The sequence below is a fragment of the Octodon degus genome, unplaced genomic scaffold, assembly GCF_000260255.1.
Source record: "Octodon degus isolate 3935 unplaced genomic scaffold, OctDeg1.0 scaffold00140, whole genome shotgun sequence".
In the NCBI taxonomy this organism is placed as follows: Eukaryota; Metazoa; Chordata; class Mammalia; order Rodentia; family Octodontidae; genus Octodon; species Octodon degus.
Genome location: NW_004524716.1, coordinates 718,632 through 727,851, shown reverse-complemented (window position 1 = coordinate 727,851; position 9,220 = coordinate 718,632). Strand labels below are relative to the sequence as shown.

Sequence of the window (9,220 nt, the reverse complement as noted above, 5' to 3'; positions counted from 1 at the left end):
ATTACCTGCAAATTGAAAGAACTGACTCCTCATTGCTTATAAAGTCCAAACTGAATTCTGGAGTTTAAGATTATCCTACAATACTCCAAGCTATTTTCCTAATCCTTTTTTCTTTTCTGGAAACCTGTCTTCTCACAAAATTGCCTTTTATCACTCTCTTTTTTAATTTTTATTTTATTTTTAGAAGAATACGAAATTATAGAAAATTAAAAACGATACAAAATTTCATTAAACAAAGTACTAGGAGTTCAACAATGGTTGTTGTATTGTATAATGTTATCTTCAAATTATTTAGGTTACCAGATACAAACCTGCATAAAACTGGCTTTAAAAAGTTTTAAGAAGTTAAGAAGAAAAAAAAAATTTAAGCATTAACTGCTCCCTTCAGTAGACTAGCAAAAATTAGCAGTACAGTTATCCAAATGATCCTGCATGTATACATGAATATGTCTTTTCCCCGTCTTTCTTTTATCCATTTCATCATTCCAATTTTTCCTTCCCATTGAACAGATTCTTTCCCTTTCACAGTAGCTATTGTACCTTTCAGATTTTATTTACTCTTTAGGTTTCACACACTAGCGAGTCAGTCTCCATTTTTTAGAACACTGTCCTACCTTCTCTTGATTTGTCAAAAATGGACTCACTCAAAATCCAGCTCAGTTCTGACCCACTGTATACATCGTCCCCGGGGGGTCAACCCGTAGCTACTGCGCCATCTCTTTCCTTTGTATATTTAAGGAGTGGGTGTACATGGAAGATCTCAGAAGACAGCCTGCAAGGGAGGAGGAGGGCAGGGCAGGAGATGGGAGGGACGGCACTGATGGCAGGCTCCCTCTGGGGACAGTGTGTTTTCACTTAGCCTTCCTTCCGCATTGCTCCTTGTGACTCAGTCCTGGGACCTGGGTCGAGGCAGACGAATGGCCTGACAGGGCCAATGATCTCTAGTCTAGATTTACTTTTCAACTCCCTAAAGCCACAGTGATTCTTCTGACTTTTCATTGCTTTAAGAAAACCTGTGCCTGTCATGGAAGTGACTCAGAGAACTTGGTGATCTCTCAAAAACCCTGGCCCTGAGATCATTATTTATTCATTAATAAAGCTAGAAATAAGCACATCTGTCACCCTCAGAAGTTTTCTCTGCCAAAGCACGTATACCACATTGGGTGGCCTTATTCTCTATGCGCTGAAGTTGGGCTGGATGTCATGTTTGTATGTGTCAAGGTTCCTATTTTTTATTTTAAAACTTAGGAATACCAGAAATCTTCCCAGTTAAACAGAAAACTATCCTAGAAATAAATAACATATTGTTCATTCTCCCAAACCCCCCTCCAGGATTTCATCACATATCTTCATTGCCTAGAACCCCCCTTCCTGCTATTTTAGATTTGTGCCCAGTTCTGTAGGTGTGGCAAGATAAGGTGTGAAGTCTCAGTGTGAAGTCAGGATTCCAGTCTCATCCCCTGAAGGCCTGGCCCACTGGAATCACAATCACCAGCAGCAGATCAGGCTTGGGTCTCGCCTATACCTAACACAACCCTTGCCTGCCTATACCACAGATGGTTGTTAAGGCAAAGGCATAGGGAGACAATCTCTGCTCCAATGAAGGGAGAAACACTTCCTGTCCTAAGATCAACAGTCATCCTTGAACTAAATGCTTCGGTGGCCCCGTCCATCTGTGACACACAGAAAGGAAGCTTCTACCTTTAAGCCTGAAAGCTATACTCATCCTCTTCCTTGGGCTTGGGTTTCACCCAGGAGGTGTTCAATGACTTGAGATTCTGCCTCTAGGTCTTTTGCCTCTAGTGCAGCTTGACTTCTTGGGCACTGGTCTTGACTTTCTCCTTTGTCCTCCCTGATAGGGACTTCTAGCCTGATACTGTATTAGAGAAGGTCCTGTCAATTCCTCCAGCACCTGTCCTCAGGTCCCACTTCTGACTCACCGTGGTGATTACTGTGATGAACTGCAGCCCAGGACATGACACTGACCAATACCTAGGATGCATGGTTATTAGAAATTCAAACCATTGGTTTTATTTTCTGATTAAGGTTCCTACAATGCTGGGCATGGTGGAGTGAGTTTATAATGCCACCTATTTGGGAGCCTGAGGTAGGACAAGTTTGAAGTTAGTGTGGGCAAAATAGTGAGACTTCATCTCAAAAAGAAATCTGGACACTTTTATGGCTTTTTAAGGAAAAAGGATATGATTTAAAATATAAATATCAGTTTGATTCATTTCACTTAAGAGTATGGTCTTAAGGTCCATCCATTTAGGTAGAAATGGCTCAAGCATCTTCTTTAGGGAAGAATAGTACTCTATTATTAAAAAACCCCCACGTCTTCTTTATCCATTCACCAATTGATGGGTATTTGGGCTGTTTCCAAGATTTAGCTATTATAAACTATGCCACTATCAACAAGGGCATGCATATATTGGTGTAGTGTCATGTTTTAAATTCTTTCAGGAAGATAACAAAAAGAGGAGTAGGTGGGTCAAATGGAACATCTATTCTTGTTTTTTTTTTTTTTTTAAGAATACAAAATAGTGATAATAAAAACAGCATTAGAAACCACACAAAATTTCACTAAACAAAGTAATAGGAATTCAACAATGGTTGCTGTATTATATGATGTTATCTTCAAATTAGTTGTTTAGGTTATTGGTTATAAATGTGCAAGATGGTTTAAAGAAAAACTGAAACAAAACAATAACAAGAAAGTTGTAAGAAATTCAACAGAAAAAAAAGAGAATAAAAAAATTAATCATTAACTGCTCATTTCAAAAGACCAGTAGAAATCAACAATACAGTTATCCAAACTATCTTGCATATATACCTAAATATATCTTTTTTCCTTTTTTCATTTGTCTTTTTCCTCATCTCAGTTTTTCCTTCCCCAAAATATGGAACACTTCACAAATTTTCATGTCATCCTTATGCCGGGGCCATGCTAATCATCTCTGTATCATTCCGATTTTGGTATATAAGCTACCGAAGCAAGTGTGTATTCCTAGTTTTTTGAGGAATCTCCACACAGGTTTCCACAATCATTGCAGGCCCACAAACAGTGAAGAAAGGTTCCTTTCCCCCTGTAAGCAGTTGTTATCACTTAATTGCTTGATAATAGCCATTTTTTTCTGGGTTGAGATAGAATCCTAGTTTTTCAAATTGGCATTTCTCAAATAACTAGTGAGGTTGAAGATTTTTTCATATATTTGTTTGTCATTTCTACTTCTTGATCTGAGAAGTGATTATTCAGGTTTTTGGATTGGGTCTTTAAATTTAGGATGGAACTCTGATTTTTTTTGAGTTCTTTACATATTCTAGATGGTAGTTCTTTGAGGAACAGCTGGTAACTATGTTTTCCACAGTGTGGGTGGTCTCTTGACTCTGTTGGTGGTTTCCATTGATATAAAAAAAGCTTTTTAATAAGATGAAAGCCTATAGAGTGAAAAATATATATTAATTCTAAAAGTTGAAAAATTTGCATGTAAGCTCAAGAAGAGTTTACATAAATTTGTATTTTATTCCATTTATTTCTCCATTTCTGGCTTGCTAACTCCATGCCCCATCATTTCTAAACTATTTTGGGCCTTTAAACATGCCAGGCTTTGTCTTGTCTCTATGAATTTGTTTATGATGCTTTTCAGGTTCTTGAAAATGTTAGGAACTTAATGTTTGGTGGATAAATGTTATACCTTACAAACCGCTTTGCTCAGACTGTCTAGCACACAGAATCTAAAACACATTAAATCAACAAATAGTAATACTGTGCTCCAAGAGGAAAGTAGCACATTCTTAACTTTGGAAATTCCCTTATGAACGAAAATATCATCTGTCTCTGCAAAGGAAACGAGTCTTTTAAAAAGCTGGGAAATATGAAATCTTGACGATGCTATAAATTAACAAAATGCCCTGGATGTTGGAAATAAGAGAAAACCCGGTTGGCTGTGGTCAAGAAGGGAAACTGGAGAAAGAATTAATTGACAACAGCTGCCCATGATGATTTGCTAAACTTGAGCCCTCTTGGTCATTTCTTTTCACAAATAAAGTACAAGATAGTGATGCCCCTATAAAAGAAAAACCAGTTTTCTGGGGAGTGAAGAGTTAAGTTTCCAGCTATAATGCATACACTAAATATCCTTTAAAAAATAGCCACCTTACTAAAAAATGCTTTATATGCTGAATGCAAACCGAACCAAACAAAAGCACACAAAATATCACTGAATTCTTGGTTTTGCTGGCAGGAAAACTGAAGGAAACTTGCAAGGGGTAAAAATGAAGCAGAAACATAAATCCAGGCCTGTGTGGCAATGCTGAACGCAGTGGCCATGTAGGCATTCCAAAATTCCGAGGCTTCTGTTTGGGTCATGCAGAGTACAGGGTCAAAGCATAGGGGCCCTAATTGGAGACTCACATCAGTTATGGGCCCTGCCCATGAAATGCAACATCCATTTGATCTTGTTTTTTGATGAAGAAAAATATTCCTGGAGAAGCTGTACCTACAACGTAGTCATTACGCAGGTAGGAGGCACACATCACGATGAATCCTAACCCAAGAATTCACTTTAAAGCACCATCTTGGTAAAGTTCAATGCTTCACAGAGGCAAAAGCAGATATTCTCTGAAGGAATGTACTTTTAACCCAGGCCTCAAAGAATTTCACCTGACAATATTCTCAAAGAAATAAGAACTCAAAAAAAAAAAAAAAATACAGTTACCCAAGCAAAAAGCTATCATGAGCAAGAGTTGAAATAAACAAATGCCAGATTTAGAGAGAAAAGGATTATACTTATTAAAACCATTCAATACAGAATATAAAGTAAACTGGGAATAAGGAAATGGAAATCTCCTCACAAAAGGAACAATAAACTTTGACCAAGTGGAGTTAATGAAGAACCAAACAGTACACCTAGAAATGAATAATAAATAACTGAAATTAAAAACTCACCGAGCAGATTAGGGAGTAGAATAGATATATCCGGAAGAGAGAACTAGTTAAGCAGAAGGAAGAGCTGGGGAAATCACATGTAACACAGTTTGAAAGTATGAAGAGTGAGTAGGAAGTGAGGACCAAAATAAAAAATTTTAATTTATCTCTAGTCAGAGGGCCAGAAAGAGAGAATAGAGAGTGACAGACACACAATTTTCAAAGAGGGAAAGAATGGATATTTTCCAGTATTTCTGAAAGATCTAAGCCTTCAGCCTTAGATCAATGAATCTCAAGTAGGAAAAATGAAATGAAAATGACAGCAAGATACTTCATAGTGAAATTGAAAAAGATGATGACCAAAAAAGCTAATAAACATGGTGAGAGAATAAATAGATTACCTGGAAAGGGATGACAATTAGACTAACAGCTTACTTTCCAAAATGTCAGAGGGAGCCAGAAAAATGGTGAAATTATATTTTCAAAGTGCCGAGAAAAAGGAAATATGTGATATGAGGTGTATCTGTAATATGTAGCGGGCATCAGAGACACTAATACAAAATAAAGAGAATATAATACCCACCATTAAGCCTTCACATCCACCAGACAGATTACTAGATGCTGCAATAGAAGTTGAGAGGTTCGATTTGTACCTTGGACAAATGCCAGAAGCATCCCTAATGGCCAACCTTAGAGTTTTCTTTGGGAAGATTGAATAACTTTGAGAAGCAAGTCACAGAGAAAGCTTTGTCATCCAGTGGCCCAAGTTATCAAATATTAAAGTCTCGAAGACTTCACAAAGTGGAGTCGAGCAAGTGTTTCTTGGGCCAAGCGTTTCTGGGCCTGGAGTTAAGACAAGGGGTTGCCTACGCTTGTTCTTCCTGAAACAGCACTAGAAGGGATGGTGCTTGACTCCCTCAGTCCTGACCAATGTTTGGATAGAAGGAGTCAGAAATTAAACTTACTGTTCAATGAACTTATCTATAAATGAGAAAAATTGAAAGTTATTTTTAAATATTTTACCTTTCCTATTTGCCACATTTGTTTTAGACTTCAGTGCTCTCACATACTTTGAATTGCATGTTGGCTGATGAGAGCGTTGGTGGGCTTGGCTGCCATGTTTTCCAGCTCATGGTATTATTTCTGAGATTAAAGAGGAAATGTATAAGGTCTGGGAAGGAAACTGCCTTCTTTACTTGGTACCTTTCTCTGTGGTGTATTGTAGTATGTGTAGGATGGTGCCGGCCAGGCAGTAGACGGGCTAAATGTCCGTTCTCTTTGCTGGTGCCAAGAAGCTCAAGCCAGCATCAAGAAGCAGTGTGAAGGACTGACCAGATAGCTCAGCAGACTACAGTGCCTGCTTAGGCAGGCTTAGGGACTAGGGTTCGATCCCCAGTGTGCTGTGCTGGCCCTGTCCCCAGGAGGTGCTTAGACGGTGATTGAGACTGGGCTGGTGGCATGCACCTGTAATCCCAGTGCTTGGGAGAATGAAAACAGGAGGATTACTACAAGTCTGATCTATATAGTGAGACCCTGTAGACCTTGTGATAAATACATTTAAAAAAAAAAAAAGCAGCAGCATGATTGGATACAGTGTGCTGTATTTCAAGGTCAAAGGGTGGGAGGGTAGATTTAGAGGAAAAGGGTTTCATTGAGGATGCTAAAAGACAGATTCTCTTAGGGACTGAAAATCCAGCTAAGCACAGAAGCGATGCTTCCCCAGTTTGCCCTTGGGGGAAAACACAAACAAAAACAAATAAACTAAAAAACTCAGAGAAGACTAGTGCGGTTGTAGCAGCATAGATTACTGCCTGGGAGGAAGAAGGCAGGAATGACAAAGGATATTCATCCTTTTCCACCCAGATAAGACTTCTACTGCCTCATGGAAGCCAACCATGGTTTTCCAGAAAGTGTCCATGGGCTGCTGTCAGAATGAGAATCTGCCTAGGCTGGGAATGTGCTACTCAATGCTGCCATCTCCATTCCTCTCAAATGTGATCTCTGGTTATAAGAGCAGTTTTTTCAAAGAACTGGAAATACAATTCAACAAGGGTCAGGAGTGATACTTGTATATGTGAGAGCTTCAAAAAGCATAGTTTAGATTCATAACTATTTGAATTTCCGAACTATGTTCAATGCGTTGAATAGACAATAGTTAAAATAACTGAAATGTGGGTCTGGGGAGATAGCTTGGTGGTCTAAGCGCCTGCCTGGCAAGTGCAAGGTCATGAGTTTGACCACTGATACTGCTTGCCATGCATGGTGGAGCATGTGTGTAATCTCAGTGCCGGGGAGGCTGAGACAGGAGGATCACTACAAGTCTGAGAAGATCCTGTATCACCCAAAATAAATGAAGCCTGAAATGAGAACAAGCTTACTAAATCTGAAGCACAAAGCCGTCGATGGATCAAGAAACCATTGTTTCTCCATATAACATGGATTATACCTATTTGAACTGATAGTGGAACTTCCCTAGCACTCTGGGTTTCAGCAGCAGAGATCAGTCAAGTCCTTAACTAGTCATAGCTTTCTTTTTCTCACCCTTGCTAGTGTCAGGCAAACAAGCACATTTATATATTGGTTAGTATTTTCCTTCCAAATTTATAATGATGTTCTTTGTGTGGGTGTTGGGGTTAGGAAAGTGAAGTGCGCCAGTTACTGGAAAGGAGAAGAAGGAATTGAATAGTGGGTGGAACACAGGAGATGGGAAGGTGGGTGAGGCGCTGGGGCCGCTTCCCTGGACTTCCAGAAGTCCTCGTAGGCCGAGGCCTGTCTGAATTGTCCATGTCCACAACTGGCCCTGGGCTGGAGTTCTTCAGGGCACATTTAGAGAGGATTACTGTTTTTACATTTGGCTGCTCAGATTTCTGGGCTTCTTTTCAAACCTTTAAATTGGGAGATTTTTCTTATTCACTTTAAAGAATTTTGCTAAGAGTCTGTAATCCAGCTGTTCTTTCAGGAACTTGCGTAACCCATGGACAAATCAGTAGCGTTGTTCTGAAGCAAGAAGTTCTCAGCAAAGTTTCACATCCGCCCTGCTGACCTGTAAGCTACAGATTCCTGCTTCTTTGGTGTGTGACCCTCCCTGCTAGGTAATTTGTGAGGGAAAACAGAAACTGCTTGTGCTATATCAGAAACTGCTTCAGTGGCCTTGCTGTATCCAGCACATGTCTCTATTGTGTCACTTGTCACTTTGCATAGGAACGTTCTGTTTGCACATTTGTGTCTCCTGCCATTTCCTCTTAAGTTTTTCAGGACAAGGACTATACCTTTTTTACTTTTTTGTATGATAAGATGTTAAATTGAAGATTACAGCTGAGGCTGCAAGCCATGTACACGTGTATGCCAGACTGAGCCTCATGCAGAGATGGAAAGGGGAAACACCAACGGTCACTTCTGCGATTCTTAGCCACCTCACTCACATGAGGAATCTAGAAGGGCTGAGAGTAGGAAGGGATTTGGGAAGGTCTTTCTTCAAAGAAAAAACAGTGCATGGCACAAGAATCTCCTCTCCCTCTCTGACACACGAACAGCTTAACTTGAAGATCTTGGTACACGCTCCTGGGTACATCAGTTACAATCTAAATCATACTTGAGAAATGCACTATAGTGCAGGACACAGCAAGCACACACACACACACACACACACACACACACACACACACAGAGGAAACACTTAGACCTGCATGGGGAAGTCACTGCTTTATTTTATCGAGGCAAGGAACATATATTTTCCAAGGTCAAATATCCTAGAACTACATGGAGTCTACACTCTTAGGAGCATGTGGGAGAGGAGAGCTGAGGTGTGAGTCAGGTGTGAACTGGGCTTGCAGGGAACAAGGATATAAGATGCGATGCAGCAGCTGAAGGAGAAAGCAGATTTTCAGGAGAGGCTTCGGAAATTTTATCCTGCATTTCCTTACTAAGTGTACTTTAAAAGGTCAGAGGGAGGTAAAAATAACTTTTCTTTGATTACATCTACTTGTTATGCCGTATCAATGTATCAGTTGCATTTATTTCCCTAAATGTCAGACAGTATCAGACGCATCCCAGGCATCTGATCATGCTGAACTGAGTTGACCTGATGTTTGTAACATACTCGTCTACTCACTCTTCCAGAATATGTCAGTGAGATAGCCCAACTCAAAGATAATCAGCATGTTGATTTTTTTTCTTTTCAAAGTTTTACTGATAAACATAAAGCAATGAGACAGTTTCAAATCAAATCGAAAGTACAGTTTCAACAAATAATACACTGCATATATTCTTCTTAGTGGTTAATTGCTGTACAAG

At 39.5% G+C, this 9,220-nt stretch overlaps 1 protein-coding gene and 1 non-coding gene across 6 annotated transcripts in view; both read right to left on the bottom strand.

Annotated features, from left to right (window-relative positions):
* The window catches only part of Vtcn1 (V-set domain containing T cell activation inhibitor 1), a 72,386-nt gene that overhangs the window by 36,911 nt on the left and 26,255 nt on the right, over positions 1 to 9,220 (bottom strand). The gene's annotated exons all lie outside the window — the stretch shown is intronic.
* On the bottom strand, positions 2,895 to 2,997 carry LOC111812746. The gene has a single exon (XR_002818161.1). It is a non-coding gene; the product is annotated as a U6 spliceosomal RNA (small nuclear RNA).